Source organism: Pinus tabuliformis, chromosome 7 (genome assembly GCF_031772625.1).
Source record: "Pinus tabuliformis cultivar Carrire ecotype Pingquan chromosome 7, CPIR1, whole genome shotgun sequence".
NCBI lineage: Eukaryota > Viridiplantae > Streptophyta > Pinopsida > Pinales > Pinaceae > Pinus > Pinus tabuliformis.
In genome coordinates, this window is record NC_142293.1 from 2,015,903,142 (window position 1) to 2,015,922,049 (window position 18,908).

The following is an 18,908-nucleotide window of genomic DNA, read 5'->3' on the forward strand; positions in this document are numbered from 1 at the left end:
CAACCAACCAACCCTTTAAACAATACAGAGGGTCGGTATAAATAGGGAAAATTATCCAAAAATTAATATATTATAGCCGACCTAAATAGGTCTAAAAGAAAATGATTACTTTAACCTAATCTTGTCCAGAAATAAATGCATGAAAATATCTTTGAGCTGCGCTGAGGGCAGCTGTATCAAAACTGAATTAATGTCTGTCCTGGGTGGCTCGGTGCAGTCCTCTTGTAATAACTGTGATTTATCCTTTATCTCCACCTCTAACTTGGTTTTGTTGTTGTTTTGCTGGCATTAATGTGCACTAATCCCGACCACATAGGCTTTTAAATGGCCTTAACTACTTTGTTGACTTTGATGAAGGTTTTTGATTTTCACCTATTTTGATGTTGTTGAACTGATACTCTTTGCCACTTCATCTTCCCTCTAATACTCTTTGGCGTTGATTCTGGAGTCTTTAATATCTTCTGAGTGCTTTAGACTATCCCATTGATCATTCATGGCAGTGGTTCGGCCCTCTGTTGCTTTAAAAACTGTGTTTGCCCCTTTCTGAATGCTTCACGAAGAAAATAGGGTCATTTTGCGCCTTTCGGGCTTACTGGGGGGCGTGCGGTGAGGGGCTTTCCACTTTGGCCTATTTCCTGTAGCCATGCACTAATTGCGCATGAAAAACTGCCTCAAATTCTGATTCCAGTCTTCCTAGGTTGCGATTTGCGCCTTTCGCACTTTTTGACGATGACGTCAGCAGTAGGTCCCAGTACGGCGGTGATGTAGCAGGATGACGTCAGCAGATGACGTCAGTAGTACAGGCGGGTGATGTGGCGGTACGGTGGAGGAGGTGACGTGGCGGTACGGTGGCAGCTACGTGGCAAGGACACGGTGGCAGGAGGCCAACGTGGGATGGTGACGTCAGCGGTGACGTGGTGCTGATGCAGGAGGGGGGAAGACGGTTTACGGTTTCAGGCACACCGCCTTAGAGCAGAAGCGGCTTCGGAGGAGGGGGCTCCGCCATAGCCGAGGAGGTGACGCATGGCGGGAGTACGACGGCAAAACCACCGATCTCCTGGGCATTAACCCTCGTCGATTTCGGAGATGAGGAGACCCGCCCATAGTAGATCTGGGGCGTGGGCGATCGAACGGCTGGCGGAATGGATGAGGTGGCGAAGGGATAAGGGATGGGGCCCGCGGCGCGTTTAATAAATTTATTGTATGGCGGGGGGGTTTAAACATTAGGAAAGTGGGTTATGGGGTTATAAACGAGCGAGGAAAATATTTCGTGGGTAAGACTTTAGGATAAGGGCGGAGCATGGGTTTTGTAGTTTTAGGGTTAGGGAAAAAAGGTTATTAGTTTGACTAGATGTCAGACTAACTCCTATTAGGACACGGATGGGCTAATAACAACCCCAGATGGACTGTTATTTCCCGGACTTAGGAAAATATGGCTATAGTGCTGGGGAGGGGGTATTTATTATTTTTTGGGATTTTTTTATATATTTTTACGTATTAGGGGATAGGGAAATGATTCAGGGAGCTAAAATAATAGAGTTAGGAGTTAATGTGAAAATGACCAAAAAGCGCTAAGGTAAGGGACCTTAGGCTATTTGAAAGGGAACAGGACTCACAAAGTGAAACAACAGTACTCCTAAGCAAAGATGACCTTTACTTAGGCAAATATAGTGGAAGATGATGAACTTGAGAGTTATCAAGCAGATCTTGACCTCTTCAGGGAAGTTAGTGAGTGATTTTTAAGGGAATAAGAAGAAGGGGAAGTTAGAGATGTCCAGCTTGAGCTCCTCCAAATGGAAAACTACCTTGTACCTGTGATCTGAAGTACAATATCACTTTAAAACACAAAACTGATCACATATCAACATTCTGCCACCTCAAAAACTACCTACCCAGCCTACTTACCTAGAATTTTTTCTTCTTTTTGGTTTGGTGCTCTTAGACTTGCAGACCCTGCTTTACAATTTTTCTTTTAACTGCCCTCCTATCTAAATCTACCGTTATTTCTACCAAGGGCCCAGATTAAGAAGTTGGGCTCCTTTGATTCTCTACCTATCTACAAATCTGCCAAGATTAAGCTGTTTGGATAGATATCAATTCTCTATATTCTAAAACAAGAAATTGAAACCTAGGGAAGCCAACATTAAGTTGTTTGGACTTCTCTATTACAGAACATTCTTCAAAAATGGTTAAGTCATCAAAATTGGAATACAGCAGTGGCATTTGTACTGGCACATTTTCATGGCCTCTTCTTTGGCCTCTTTAAGAAATATGGAGCATTGCAGTATGCAAAGTATGACATATTTGGCATGTAAAACTGTCAATCATGAAAGATGAAAACCTGTTGCAACAGGAGGCTAACACCTACCTCGCCCCACAGAAACCTATGCAAATCTATGTTGATTTCCCCGACCCAAAGCTGACATCTTCATTTGATGTAGCAACCAATAATGAAAATCAAATCAATCTCCTTTGAGCATATACCTAGCCTAAAATTAGTATTCTTATCAGTCATCTCAAGCATTTCTTTACATATTTTCATTGAGATTGATAAGGAGAGAACCCTCTCCCGACCTGGTAGGGCTAGCTACCGGGTTAAGCATGTTTTTATGTTACCCTAGACCTACCTTTCTTAACCTGAGGTAGATTTAGGCTATAACATACTGGCGACCATACTCGGGAAGAATTGAAAACTATTGCCCTAGTACATTAAACAATTCTAGAATTTTGGATGATGAGTTTAGAATTCAATAGGTTGACATGATTGTAATGTCAATTTGATTTTTGGGAATAATTTAACACACTGGCTTCCAGACGATACACCAGGGCCAATCCTAATCTTGATCCCCCTCCGTATATGAAAACCCAAATCTCATTCCAAGCATTCTCCACCAAGAAAGTTTTGTGATACCTGTGTTTACATCTCATTCATGCCTAGTTGTTTTTGAATATCTTGAAGATCTCCCATTTGATGAACATTTCAATCTATCTTTATTTGAAACTAAATCTGAAAGTGCAGTTGCTGCTACTGTTCTAAATCTGGAGTTTGTTCAATATCTTGAAACTGAAAGGCAAAATAGATCAATTGATGCTTATATTCTGAATCTTAAAACTTCAGTTGTGGCTACCAATATTCCTGAGTTCTTAGAATCTGCATCTGCTACTCTTGGCTCATCTGCTATTTTGTCTAGTCTAGAAATTCCTATTGAACCTCCTTTCATCCCCACCATTCCCATGTAGCCCAGCATATCTGATCATGGATTTGTTGTCTCTTCACCCCCATCAACCCCTTCTACACCTCAAGCATCAAACATTTCTTCACCTCCTTGGACACCTCATACACCCGTCACATCGAATGCTATTATTGTTCCAAATCCTCCTACATCCCCAAGGCCAGTTTCAAATCCACCTTGAGCAATGGCTGCTAGATATGCACCTCTCATTTTGCCACAAAACTTGGATGCTATGCCTGTTGATTACCAAAATAAAATTCCATTGTTTGATGCTACCCAATGTGTCACAACACAACAACATGTTGATAGGATGAGCAATTTCTTTGATCTTCATGAGATAGATGCATAAAATGTGACTATGAGACTATTTGTGCAAACTTTTGGAGGCAAAGTGCGAAAGTGGTTTAGAGCATTGCTTGCTGGAACTATCAATTCATTGGAGGTTCTTCATAGATAATTTCTGGATCGTTGGGAGGTAAAGAAAAATCCACTGCAAATCCTTTCTGAGTACGAAAACATAAAGAGGAATGTCGGTGAAAGTGTCCGGGATTACTGTGTTAGATTCAACACTGTTTATAATTCTATTCCAGCCGATATCAAACCACCAATGAGGCTGGATTAGATAAAATTTCCCAATGGCTTTGATCCCGACATGGCATATCGATTGAGAGAAAGAGACCTGGCTACATTGGAGGATATGCAGAAAACTGCAATAAGTGTGGAGGCAAATCTACTAGCTAAGAGAGATAAGACAAAGACCGAGAAGAAGGTGACTATAAAGGAATAAAATTCTTCCTCAAATCATTTGCTTTGCAAAATCGAGAAGATGTTTGATAAATTAACCATTGCAGATAAGCCCGAGGCATAGGTCAGAAATCCAAATTTCTGTGGTCAGCAGCAACCACAGTTCAAGATTAAACAACGAGAGAAAAGAGTGCAAGACCAAGCAGCACAACAGTAGGTCAAAACGCCATTACAGCAAAACTATGTCCATGGCACTGAATCAATGATGATGATAATCCAATTGGAGAGGAGAATCACTTTTTTACACCAGACGATTTTCTAATTTACATCACGGAGGATGAGGAGTATTCAGAAAGCCCAACTGTACAAAAAGATGAAGATTTTATACTAGCAAATGAAACAGCCCTAGAAGAAGAATTAGATGAATATTAGAAGGGATATATGACTGCATTTACAGCGCAGCAAAGACAGTATTCACTCAGGAGCAGGGATGTACCAATCAATCCAATTCAAAAGCGAAAGGAAGCAAAACCACCAAAGAATGATTCTCCAAATGTTTAGAAGAAAGGAAAGGGGCCAGCAGATCCAATCAGTGAATGAAAAGTCAAATCAGCCAAGTGCAACCAAGGAGAAGTCTAAAAATAAGGATGCTCTGGTCAAAGAGGTAGAGAAAACTATAGCCTTTAGTTTAGAGAATGAGATTACTAATTTAAAAGTGTCAATACCTTTGACTAAATTAATGAAGAATAACAGTTATAAAGGTCAAGTGTCAAATATTTTGAATGTAGATCCCCTATCTGATATGGTTAATGTGGAAGATGACCAACCCAATCTTATCCTTGGTCCGGCATTAGAAGGCCAATCTAAGGATAGTGATGTAGCCCCTTTTTACTTCAGCCTTAGATTGCATGATTATGTTTTTCACAACGCCATGTTTGATTCAGGAGCATCTCATAACCTTATGCCGAAGGCAATTATGGAAAAATTGGGTTTAGACATCACTAGCAAGTATCATGATCTTTATTCCTTTGATTCTGGTAGGGTTAGATGTATTGGTCTCATTAAAGATTTGGTTGTGACTTTAGATCAGCTTCCAGCAAAGAATGTTCTTATGGATGTAGTTGTGCTCGACATTCCCCCTAGATTTGGCATGCTTTTATCTAGGTCATGGGGTGAGAAACTCAAAGGGACATTGCAGTTAGATTTCTCCTATGCCACTATTCCCATGTTTGGTCAGTTGAGGAAATTATATAGGGAGAAAAAAATGAAGTATATGATCATGAGCAAGGAGAAACCTTTGAATCATCCAATTAATTATGTACATACAGATTTAGAATCTTTTGTTCTTTATTCTGATAGTGGTTTTAATGATGTCAATAGTCAATTAGTTGAAGTGGAAGATATTCCAAAGATAACAAAAAATTCCATAGCAGTAGTTGATCAAGAGAGACAAAGTCTTGAAAGTACCATTGAACAGTCAGCATTCCGTTAGTAGCAGAAAATTGATGGACAGTAGCCAAAGGTAGAAGAGCAGGCAAAATTCTAGCACTTGGAGGAAGAAGTTGGTTTGTGGAATATGGATTTTGATTGAGCAGTCGGTAAGGATGGTGCGGGAATTGGTATTTGGATACGCAGCCCTATTTTCCTACCAAATAAAGTTCCGAGTAATGTAAGAATTTGTTCATATAAATTGGATTTTGATTGTTCCAATAATGAAGCCGAATATGAGGCACTAATTACAGGCTTGAAAATCCTCAAGAAGTTGAATGCAAAGAGAATTTTAGTTTATGGAAACTCCAAATTAGTAATCAAACAAGTCAAGGGTGAATACCAAGTCAAATATCCTCGATTGAGGGCTTACCATAATGCGGTTTTAGATATTTTGAGGTTGTTTCCAGATCATACTTTGACATGTGTCCCTCGTGCACAAAATATTATTGCAGATTCCCTTGATACAACTGCAAGTAACTTAAAGATCCCGATGAATTTAAACAATAAGTTTGAAATTCATGTGAAGCATCGCCTAGTTGTCCTTGATAATCAAAGATATTGGCATGTGTTTCAGGATGACAAAGAGATTGAAGAGTTTCTGCAAAATTAAGGCAAATATAAAGACACTTCTATAGATGGCGACCAAGATGATGGTGAACCAAACATAGAGGTAAATAAGATGGAAGTTTTGCAGCTGAAAGACAATGTCATCCCTAAAGGCCTTATACGTTTAGAGGAATTGTTTGATCAAGATGATGTAGCCTGGTAACCAAGCTTAGTGCTGACCTAGAAGGGTGTTGAGGATGTGAATATTGGAACAATAGAAAATCCAAATATGGCGAAGTTGTCAAAAGCATTACCTCCTCAGGTAAAAGCTAAATACATTAGTTTATTGTCTTCATTTACTGATGTATTTGCATGGGACTATACAGATTTGAAGGAGTATGACAAAAGTATAATTTAGCATATCATTCCAATCAAGACAAACCATAAGCCATTTCGCCAAAAGTTGAGAAGGATAAATCCGAAGTTGCTACCATCAATAGAGAAAGAGGTGAATCGATTGTACAAGGCTGGTATAATCATTCCAATAAGATTTTCAAATTGGATCTCCAATTTGGTGCCCGTGCGGAAGAAGACAAGTGAGATTAGATTGTGCATTGATTTCAGAAATTTGAATAAGGTGTCGTTGAAAGATAATTATCCGTTGCCGAAAATGGACCACATACTCCAAAGAGTAGTTGGGGCATCTCGTATGTCACTGCTCGATGGGTATTCCGGCTACAATAAAATTTTGGTCCATGAAGATGACAGGGACAAAACAACATTCACCACTCCATGGGGAACATTCCACTATGCCAAGATGTCGTTTAGTTTAAAGAATTCTAGTGCAACATTTTAGTAGGCTTTGGACATCGCCTTTGCAAATGAAAAAGATGTATTTTTAGTAGTGTATCTTGATGATTTGACTGTCTTTTCAAATTTAGATAAGGAGCATCTTTACCATCTAAAAATTGTTTTTCAGCACTGCAGAAAATATGGCATATCACTCAATCTAAAAAAGAGCTTGTTTGCCATGGATGAGGGGAAGCTTCTCAGTCACATAATATCCAAGGAGGGAATTCGCATCAATATTGCTTGAGTGGAAGCCATTCAGAAAATTGATTTTCCTCGTAGTAAAAAGGAGATCCAAGAATTTAACGGTAAGATGAACTTCTTACGTCATTTCGTGCTAAATCTAGCTGAACACTTGAGGGAAATTACAAATATGTTGAAAAAAGATAGTGTGGTCAAGTGGACTGAAGAAGCCACGAAGTCTTTCAACCTGGTAAAGTTGGCTCTTTCTTCAGCCCCGATTTTAATCAGCCCAGATTATTCCCAGGATTTCATATTGTTTTCATTCGCTTCTGACCATACTATAGCAGCAGTTCTAATGCAAAAAAGAGACCAACTTGAAAAGCCAATTTCCTTTTTCAGCATGACAATAAGAGACACAGCCTTAAAATATAACATTATTGAGAAGCAAGATCTTGCCTTGGTGAAAGCTTTGAAAGATTTCCAGGTATATATTCTGCATTCTCATATTTTTTCTTATGTCCCTAACACAGTCGTCAAAGATGTTTTGGTACAAACAGATCCGGAAGGGAGGCGAGGCAAATGGATCATAGCTTTGTTAGAATATGACTTGAAGATAAAGCCAACAAAGCTAATCAAGGGGCAAGGTCTAGCAAAATTTATGGCCGAGTCTAACTTGCATGCCCTGGACATGAACCTAATTTTTGTTATGTCCGAAGAAGATGAAGATAGTTCGCTTGTTCAGGTATTTGAAATTTTTCTCCATTCTCCTTGGTATTTAGATATTGTATATGTGCTCTGGCACCTTTCACCACCATCGGGGATGGCTAAAAATAAAGGTAGAACTTTGAAACTGAAGGCTACTAGATTTTGTATTATGATTAATGCACTTTATTGGAAAGATCTTGAAGGCATTTTGCTGAATTGTTTAGTTGAGGAGGAAGCAAAACAGGTCATGGATGATTTTCACAAGGGAGACTATGGAGGTCACCTATTTTGGAAGATGACGGCTAACAAAATTTTGAGAGTAGGGTACTATTGGCCTACCCTCTTTGCTAATGTTTATAAAACTATCACAAGCTGTCATGAATGCCAAATTTTTGAGGGAAGGAGAAAGTTGCAACCTCTACCTCTCAAGCCAGTCGAAGTTAGTGCTCCATTTTAATAGTGGGGCATAGATTTCATTAGAGAGATTCATCCCACATCTTCAGCTCAGCACAAGTGGATCTTAACATCGACAAATTATTTCACAAAATGGATTGAGGCAATCCCCACTTGGCAGGCCATAGACTCGGTAATAATTCAGTTTCTTGAAAATAATATTTTGTCATGTTTTGGCTATCCTAACAAACTCATTACAGATAACGCAACATCTTTCAAGTCCAAAAAGATGATTGAATTTTGTAGCAAATACAAAATTACCTTGGGGCATTCTACTACATATTATCTGCAAGCTAATGGATTGGCAAAATCTTCGAGCAAATCATTCGTCAACATCATAAAAAAGCTGTTGGAAAAAAACAAAAAGAGCTGGCATAAGAAATTGGTAAATGCACTATGGGAGGATAGAGTAAGTAAGAAGAAGTCAATCGGCATGTCTCCGTTCGCGATTGTATATGGTATTGACACGTTTTTCCTGACATCTCTCGCAGTCCCGATTGTTAAACTTTTGTAGGAAGCTAGCAGCGAAGAAGATCATTTTCGACGAAGAATAATTCAAATGATCCATCTACAGTAGACAAGAGAGGAGGTTTTTCAGAATACCTTTAGACTGCAAGAGAGAATTAAGAAAATCTATGATCAGAAGGCAAAGGAGGACAAATTTCAGATTGAAGACATAGTGTTAAAGTGGGATGCTAGAAATGAGTACAAAGGCAAGCGCGACAAATTTGAGAATCTGTGGAAGGGACCATATAGAATTATTACATATCGAGGTAAAAATGCTTTTCTCCTCAAAGAAATGAATGGGGAAGATTGTCCAGGAGGGTCGGTCAATGGTCAACTTTTGAAACGGTTTTATCTTTGAGAAGTTTTCTGCTGTCATAATTTGTCATTGTACATACCATTTTATTTACTTCATTGCAAAGTGTGTATTGTTTTCATTCAATCAGTTTGGAGCCCGAAGTGAAGCCTATAAATTTTAATGTTTGGTTTTAGTCTTTGGGCTATTTAGTGTGGGTTGTTTGAGTCAGTTTTTAGTCTTTGTAATTGAGTCAGTTTTGAGTCAAGATATTGGTTTTAGTTTGTTGAAGTTATTGACTCCATTTTTCCCAATGGAAGAGGCACTGGTTTGTTTTTTTAGAGATCTATGGTTCTTGGCACCTCCCAGGACCTACCATCCCCATTGGAGCCAATGTTAGTGTCGGTATCTTCATCCCTCCATCAGTGATCAAATTTCTCTTTTCTCATACATAATAGGTGTCCCATCTGATCAGCTGCATTCCATTAGGTCATGGATCATCTGATGGTAGTGGTTCATTGTAAATTTCCCTCATCGTATTTACCTGCTGGCCTATTTGGACATGTCCAGGTCATTTACAGTTATTTTTTGTCATTACATTTGTAAAAATCATTTTTAGGGTTTTAAGTCTCATTAGGTCTAGGGTTTTGCCACCATGGTCATGAAAAAACTCAATAAAGGGTCAGTAGGCACATGAGGAGGTTTAATAAGTTCACAAAATCAAAATTTCAATGATGTTATGCTCAATAAGTGGTTTTTACCTCAAAACTATGTTTTGAGGTAAAAATAGAGTTTTTATTTCTATGTACAAAATTTTATGTAGTTTCAAAATTTTCTATATGTAATAAGTTCAAAGCTATTGCCCTTGCCCACCTTGCCAACTCTAGCCATTACATACAAAAAGAAAAAGAATCAATGCGTCAGTTTACCAAGTGATGAAGAAAGTCAAGTCAAATGAAAAACAGAGCTTATGACCAAAAGTGACTTTGACATTAGAAAAGAGGGTTTGGAATTAGTAAAAATTAAAGGTCATCCATATTTAAAGTGAAAGAGGTTCCATTTATCATTTCATTGTGCAAAAATACTCTAGGAGAGCAAAAATTGTGATTTGGAGCAAAGGAGACAAAAAAAAACCTGCTTTCCAAGCAACTTGGGCTAGCGCTATGCATCGACCCAAAACTTCCTAAATCGTTCCAAATCATGCCATAACCCTAAAAAATGCTACATTCCTATTTACAAGTAAGTAATCATCATCCTAAAGCTGAATTTGAGGTCATACTTGTGTTCTTCATGGATCTTGCATGTTGAAAGTGAAACCCTAACTTGTCTTCACTGTTTGCCATTTTATTGTGCAATTTTCACTCCACCATAACTAAAAGAATCATTAAACCCTTTTCACTCTTTTATTACCCTAACTCACTCCAATTATCCCATTTTCCATATCCCACTCACCTAAAACAACTAAATCCCTTCACCAAACCCTAAATCCATTACTAGACCATAGTTTCCCAAAACTAATCCCTCCAATTCCCTAATTCCATTTCCCAAGAGTAAAATCTCTTCTTACTTGTCACTCTTGTCTTCCTACATCACTATTTTTCCACCATACCTTCATCATATCATTTTCCTAAGATAAACATCAAGCACCATGGTAAAAACAGCGACTCAAGCTATGAAGAAGAAACACAAAGTGACAGTTGAAGAGATAGGAATGTACAGCTTAGAAGACCTCACAACGGTGGGAAAATAATCAGAAAAAAACCTATTTAGCATTGCTGAACTTCTTGCTTGTCCCCTTGGCACCACTTGTTTCAGACACCAATCTTGCTTCGAGTTTTGTGAGATGGTTAAGAGGGTTAAGTATCATCACGAATTAGCTAGGAAATTTGTCATCAACATGGAGGACAATATGGTACAGCTTGCTGGCATCAATTTCACCCTTTCACCAGCCATTATTGCATAAGCAACTAGAATGCCAGATGTGGGGGGAAAGATGGAACAAAAGATAGAATATTAGAAAACAGCACTATGAACCCTACATTAAAGCCAAATATCATAGTAAATTCGGAAGAGTGTTTCCTTTCAAGTTTTTGGAGGACCGGTATGTTCCACTTATGAAACTCATTATCAAATACTTCACATGTGAGGGAAGGTTCTCTAGACTCTATGCTTATCATATCATATTGCTCATGCATTTCACTAGGGTTAGAATGATGAGTATTTCATATTTCATTTGCAAAAACATAGAGAGGATGACTGTGATTGCAAAGACAAAACCATACCCACAACAGCTCAACAACATTTATCACTTTGCTGTCATTACGATTATTGTTGTGCATCAGCTCACTCAGTTGGGAGTGCCATGGGAAACCTTCATTGCCCATGAGATCTTCAAGGGGCCTCATATTTTTGCATATCTTCAGGAGGAAGGTGGATCTTCCAGGCAAAAAAGATAACATGAAAGCAAAAATGAAGAGGCTCACATTCCTATGTTTATAACTTATGAAAAAGGCACAAGAAGACTTTTTGCAACTGGCAAACGAGTATTATCTCCACTAGGGGTGGAAGGGGTCTCGTTTCCTTCACCAGATCACAGGAAAATGCTATCTTCACCTGGGGTGAAAGAGGCTTTGCTTTCTTCTTCAGCAAAATAGGTACAGGACAAATGAAAGAAACCATTGCATGATGAAGGGCCTTCTGAAGGCCAAGATAGGTATTTTATTTTGGTTGAGGAAGAGGACATTGCTTTGGGCTCCTTAGGCTCAAGACTCAAGGATGTGGTCATCAAGGAGAAAGAAGCTGAGATCCAAGCCTTATCTCTTGACCTTGAGAGGGCTAAATGGATCATTAATTATCTTGAGCAATAGAATAAGCAATTGGAGGACAAACAAACAATCATGGAGCTGCAAACCATAAGGGAAAAACGACAAGTGGCAAAAAGAAGGAAAATCAAGATGGCATCACTAGAACAAGAGATAGAGGCTAACCAATAATCATGGTTAGAAAGACTGAATGTCCATCTTGAGAAGCTGTTGGACAAGGCTAACAAGGAAAATAACATGTTTCGCCACATGGCTTATCACTACTTGGCTCGGAACAAAATTTGCAAGACAATGATAAGAAGCCTAAAAGCCAAGTTAAGGAAAGCCTTAAAAGCCAAAAAGGAGCGATATAAACTTAAAATATTGGTTGAAGCTTCCTTGGCTCAACAAAGAAATTGATAAGCTTGCCTCTTGCCAACTTTGAAGAATTTTGGAGAAAATTTTGTCATTCCATAAATTTTAATTGCAAAACACGAGAATTTTACTTTGGTGCGCAGTACCACTGGCGCTGCGCATTGAGATGGTTGGGAATTTTGCAAAATGGCTTGCATTTTTGGATTCCTCATGAAAAAATACTAAAACCTAGAAAGTTTCATGAAGTTTGGAGGAGATCTGGGTCACCTAAAGGGAAAAAAACACCTAAACAATGCCCTCTCTGCCACTTTTTGGACCCACAGGAAGTAGTCTTGGGAGAACTGATCTTTTAAAGGGTAAATTGACACCAAATCCAAAAATTCCACTTCTCCTAAAACGTAGATAGATAGAGCTTTCCAACAAGCTATCTTGGAGCTAATTTGGTGAATGGGAAGGCCTTCAAATCTCAGCTTGGAAATAGCACTGCGCATCAGGCAAAATTTTGCCAATTTTGCTCAAAAACTCAGATTTTCGCCTAGTTTTCTACCAGTTTGACTTTTTCTTCTCTCATGGTCAAATTCATGATGTAATATGATGTAAATTGATGTAATACGATGTAAAAATGATGGAAAATGACTTAAGTAGGTAGATACATCAATTTTAGGTGGTTTTGAGCTGAATGAATCAGTTTCCATAGTTTTAGAGGCAAGTTGTTCCACTACCTATTTTTCAGTTCCTAGTTTAGGTCTTGTTGAAATAGCTCCTTGAGTCATGGATTCGACCCCTGATGTCTAGCATAGGTGTTTTGATGTCTATATCTTGTACTTTCTTAGTCATTTTTCAAGGTTGGACTCTTGTCGATGCATTGAGCACTATTGTACATCACCTCTGCAGTTTGGCAAGGAAACAAACCAGCGTTTTGCAGCATTTTGTGGGATTCTTGTGGTAATGTGAATTGGCATAGTTTCCTTCTCTATTATTTCAGTTTATCTCATGTTTATGTGTGCCATCATCTCTCTTATTCTACATAACTAAGTGAATCAAGTGTAAAAGGCAGAATCCGTTGATGTTTTAGTGCTCTGCCTTGGGGTTTATTTAGTTTTACATGTTTTCTACTATCTGAAGAGGACTCATGAAACTTTCATGCCCTCTCCAACTCCTCACTAGTCTTTAGACTCACCATTACACTCATTTCAAAGTGCTAAAACAATTTCCTACCTCGCCCCATAGAAACCTCTGCAAATCTGTGTTGATTTCCCAGACCCAAAGCTGCCATCTTCTTCTGATCCAAAAACCAATCATTAACATTAAATCAATCTCCTATAAGCATATAACTAGCCTAAAATTAGTATTCTTATCAATCATCTCAAGCATTTCTTGCCATATTTTAATTGAGATTGACAAGGAGAGAGCCCTCTCCCGACCTGGTAGGGCTAGCTACCAGGTTAAGCGTGGTTTGATGTTACCCTAGACCTGTCTTTCTCAGCTTGAGGTAGATTTAGTCTATAACAGGTTGGCCAGCTGAATCTTACTCTTGTCTGAGTCTATGCTCTACACTCTGCAATAAACATCAATCTGTCTAATCCAATATCCATCTTTTCTACATTCAACTCTCCATCATATATTGGTAAATCAAATTTAACATCTAATTTAATCAAATATGTCTTCTTTTTATTTTCAGGGATGTTAGAGGTGTGATAAATTTTTCTTCTTTCCCTTTGCCTTTGGAGTGCTCATGGAGGAAATATTCTTCTACTCCTTTGTCTTGTTTGGAGCTAGATGTATCTCCATCTCTATGTTTCTTATAGTCCCTATACATTTCCTCCACCATGGATTTCAGGGTCATAAAAGTATCCATGAACCGGGGGTCTGATTCCAAGGGATTTTCTTCTGACATTTTCCTCTTAGAATAGACTCTCCCAATTTCCAAGTTATTTTCAGCCAATTCTTCTTCTCCTAATTTAAGTTTTGATCTAGTTAGCATTCAACAACAAAAATCCGGCACAAGATTGTCTAACCTTAGTAAACCTAGAGCTCTGATACCACTTGATCTGGAATTTATCCAGGATAAAGAATGAAAGGTATTACAGACTCATGTGCATGGATGTGCCTATGTTACTTATACAACGGATCAATAAGATTTCTAAAATACACAGAAACTGAGGCAATCAGAGAAAATATAATAGTCAAACATGTAAACAAACAAGTTTAATAAGGAGTTCACCAAATGCTCCTGGGCTACGTCTCCTAGTCTAGCCTTTCAGTGGTGGCCTCTCTATTATGTTTTCAAGCAGAGTTTTTACAACAATGAGCTCAATTCAAGTCTCACTAATAGAATGAAGTCAGTAGGAATGGAGTGCACAAACTCTCCTTACTGAAACTCGACCTCTAAGGGTCATAGTAGTAGGACAGGCCTATGCCGAGGAGCTTGCTTGAACCTCTCAAGCCTTCAATGGAGTACACAGACTCTTTGAATCTCTCTGGCTGTCTCTGGCTTGATGCTGCCTTCAGGTCAGCTTGGCTTCTTCTCTCTGTTCTCTACTATTAGCTTATTGTGTCTTTGTGTTTCCTTCCTCTTGTTTTTGTGAGTTCATGGCTTTAAAGGCAGTCTGTTCTTTGACTGCTCGTTTCCGCTTCCCAGCCTTCTGGTTTCCTTTCCTCTGTCCGTTCAAATACCTGTGCTTTGCGTCATCATCACTGGGTAACGATTTTCAGGGAGATGGCCACCTATTTGCTAACGAACTGGGTGTCAGATTCTCTAAATCATATTTGAATGGCCATTAAATCTGTTTGTTTCAAGATCGCCCACGAACACGAATCGTTTGCCAACTCATCATCCACATCAGACTTCAAATCCCCTGTCATCTTAACTTTTGACCTACCAGATCTGGTCAGTCATCGGGACACATCTCTAACGTCGATCTGGACCCCCCAAATCCTACGGTCGTCCTTCATATCGGGCGGACAAGTCGCATGATGTTTACCCGTCCGATGCGGGTAGTTTTTTCTCTCTTCTGCCAGACATGTGTCGGACTCAGTCAAAACTGCTTATCGCCTCGGAGCCTTCTGATATCCTGTCGGTTTTGGGGAATCCTGTGCTACAGAACCGAAACAGTTACTTTTCTGAATTTTATAGCATTTTCAGGGTCGGGTTTTCAGGGCTTTCCTTTAATGAGGGGGACGGCTTGTGATACGCGATTAGCACATATCAAAATCCACCTCTGTTTCCCGAATTAGCCTCCAGTTTTGTCAGTTTTGTTCCATTGCGCTTTACCATGGGCCAGTGGGCTGCGTGCTCGACCGAGGGTCCTCGTTGCTCTGCTCTACCCACAACTACAAATTTTACGAGGATTCCTTCTGATAGCTTTGACTTTTCTAAGACTTGAATCTTTTAGAATAATTTGAAACAATCATGAAAACTTAGAGAGTTTTAGGATCCAATTCGCATCAGTCATGTTCCCAGCTCAGCAACTAATATAAACATTGGCTATAGCCAACCAGGGTCTTCCTAGGATGAGAGGATACCCAGTGAGATTTGCCTTTGGCTGGAGAACTAAGAAATCAGTAGGGTACTTCCAAGAATCAACAGAGACCATCACATCTTCCACATTCCCCTCAGGGGTCACGATGGAGCGGTTTGCTAGCTGTAGCACTGTCATGGTCTTCCTCAAGAAGCCCTGGAGGTTAAGTTTGAGCATTGTGTCCTTTGTCATCACATTAATGGCAGCTCCCAGATCAATCAAGATATGTCGGACCATTGTGCCATTGATGTGGACATCAACTACTGGGCTTCTAGGATTGTCAGGCGGAAAGAGTCGATAGTGCGGACACAACCAACCTCCCTAGGAGCCTAAGACTCTCTATTGACAAACAAGACAAATAAGAGCAATCCTTCTCTAAACATGCATTTACTATATGAGAAATCAAGTGTTTAGGTCCTACCTATAGTCCAACGCTGTTGTAGCAGTCCAGCCCCGCTGATCCGGATGAGCTCCTCCTTCACTTTGAAACCTGCATCCACTAACAATCAAACGATTAAATAGCACTTGATAATCTCATAGAATAAAACATATTTAACACATAGACCAAGGAGTACATGAAACAACTCATAAATAACAAGTTATTGAGAAGAATGGACTCATTTGCATTAATAGGAAACAAAAGGAACAATTACAACCTGAGCCTTGGTGTTGTGCAAGTCCCTCCCAGGGTCCATCAAGAGTTCTCCTTTACTTTGACAAAGCTCACCCACTTCCAAATAGAACAAGCAAAGATGGCAATCTCTCCTCACAAGCTTCTAAATGGGAGTCCTAATTCCAGCAGCATCTACCCTTAGAAATGTTTAGCTTCCAACCTCCCCTCCTTCTGGCCCAATGCCTATATTTATAGTGCTCTAGAGGAAGTTATTCAGGTCCACCATCAATGGGATAATCCCCTCTTTGGATGGGATAGCTCCCTCATTGATGGGATAAGTTCCTCTTTGGTATGGGTACATGAACCATCTGGAGGCACTCAATACACGTCGAACAACCTTCTAGAATGCTCTAGAAATGACCACAAGTAACTTTTTAAAGATGAAACTTGCGCATTTTGACCTTTACAGGGGTACGCACCTGCCCCTTTACATACAGAGCGTACAAGTACGCAACTTTTGTGAACATTGGGTGCGTACCCGTAGGTAAGGTTGAGAGAACCTGCGTACCCAGAGATAAATACATTTATAAAGACTTTCTCTCTTTTTGGAGTTTGACATGGAGAGCAGAGGCATAAGACTTGCCCAGGAGGATAGCATGACTGTTGATAGAGCCATACTAACTGTAAATAGCCATGGTGACATTTTTTAGTGTAACAGATTGCCGCCTAAAGTGCGAAGCCTGTAATAGATTAGGGTTTTGTATTATCTAGGAAGGGTGAAGCACTTTATCATTTCAAGGATTATCTCGTGGAGAGCCTGGTCAGAACCTGCAATTTTCAACACAAAATACATGTATAAGATTATATCATCACTGAGGTAGGCATTCCCATACTCAGATCAAAACTTTAACTAACTGACTAACTACTCTGATACAGGAATGATCTTGCAGTACATCATAATCATAGACTTTTGTAGACACAGTATGGGCGCAGCCATCTGTTTATGATTAGTCTACTTAGATAATGAATAAAAAACTCCTCACAGCCTGGATGGTGGAAACTAGATCCAGGGTCTTCATTTTTGCTTCTCGAATTGGTACGATTCTAGCCATGCGATTAAATGAGTTGATGTCGAACATGGTAGAAACCACTTGATTACCAGTCGATGATGTAAACTGTTAACAAGTGTGAGAGAGACCACCAGTAATGTCAATGGTTCTCAAAGTACCCAGTACAATCCATGAGACGTGAATAGATGAGTTGATGTCGAACATTTCACGGAGTCCTTCGATCGAAAGTCAATGATGTAAACTGACGTCAAAGGCGAGAAACCTGCCATTGATGCATGCAGACTTCAAGGTACTGACGATTTCTAAGTCATCTCTCTAGATAATGTGCTGATGTCGATAGAAAGCGACCCGTTGCAAGCAAGCCTACAACACGAAATCATAATTCAAGTTGGAGAAAATGTTGCTGTAAGGACTGACTCAGGGATGGTCAAAATGAATGACAAGGTATTTTGCAGATGAAAGTTTTGTTTGCAGACCTCTTGAACACATAACGACACAACAGATGGTTTGGTGGTGAATGACTCAAAGTTAATCCCTGGAACCCAGCTGAAGTCTTTCAAAGTGGTTTGATCAACTGTGAGGTAAAGGATTTCCCAACCCAGGTGAATGAAAAGTGTCGTGTCCAAGAGTGGTAATAAAGTTTCTTCTGAGACAAAAGATAACAAATAGGCTCATTCCTCTCTCTTTTCCCCCACCATTTCTGGCAAGTACCTCTTTATTTTTAACAAGCTTGAGGAGGATAACATATGCTTGATTATAAGCTCATCCTTCGGATGAGTCCAACCTAGTTTTGATTCGAACCCTAGGAAGGAGTGGTTCGTTCCTGTTTGTAATTGAACAGGTCCTTTACTGTGAAATTTTAACGAGTCCAGTATAGGAGAAACTCGGCGTTTTTCAATTTTAGAGAGTCTGAAAAACTTAAGAAGACTCCAAGTTGAACTTTTTCATAGATTTGTGTCCCTCAAGCCCGAAAAAGTATAAAATAATACCTGGGGGAACCGCTTGATCTTGTGACCAAGGAGTACTTTCATAATTAGTGCCACTAACCTGAAAAGTAAAAAGCGATCAAGGACATGTCGTTTTATTTCCAGTATCGAGTTTGAAACGACAAAAACCCAGCAACCTTTTCCTGTTTTTACGGTCAGAAAAGGGCTATAAGGGGACCGTCTTTTAATTCCGTTTTAACGAGTGTAAAAGAAACGCTCGGCAATCTTTTCATATTTTAGGAGTCAGAAAAGGGCTTAAAAGATGACTCTGATATTTTGGTTCGTGAAAAATGACAATTTTCCCTCTAAATCCCTTTGTCCTACGCAAAAACGACACATTACTCATACCTATTTAAGATAGGCAAAAATACATTGAAAAATATCCTTCCATGGTGAAAAATAAACAAACCTAGCATTCATTCATCCAAAAAACCTATAAAAAGACTTTTTACCATGTCAATTTTACCATTTTACTGTTGAGGTTGAGAAAAGGGCTTTTGGCAAGAAACTTCCCGTGGTCATTGCGGAGAATCTGACCG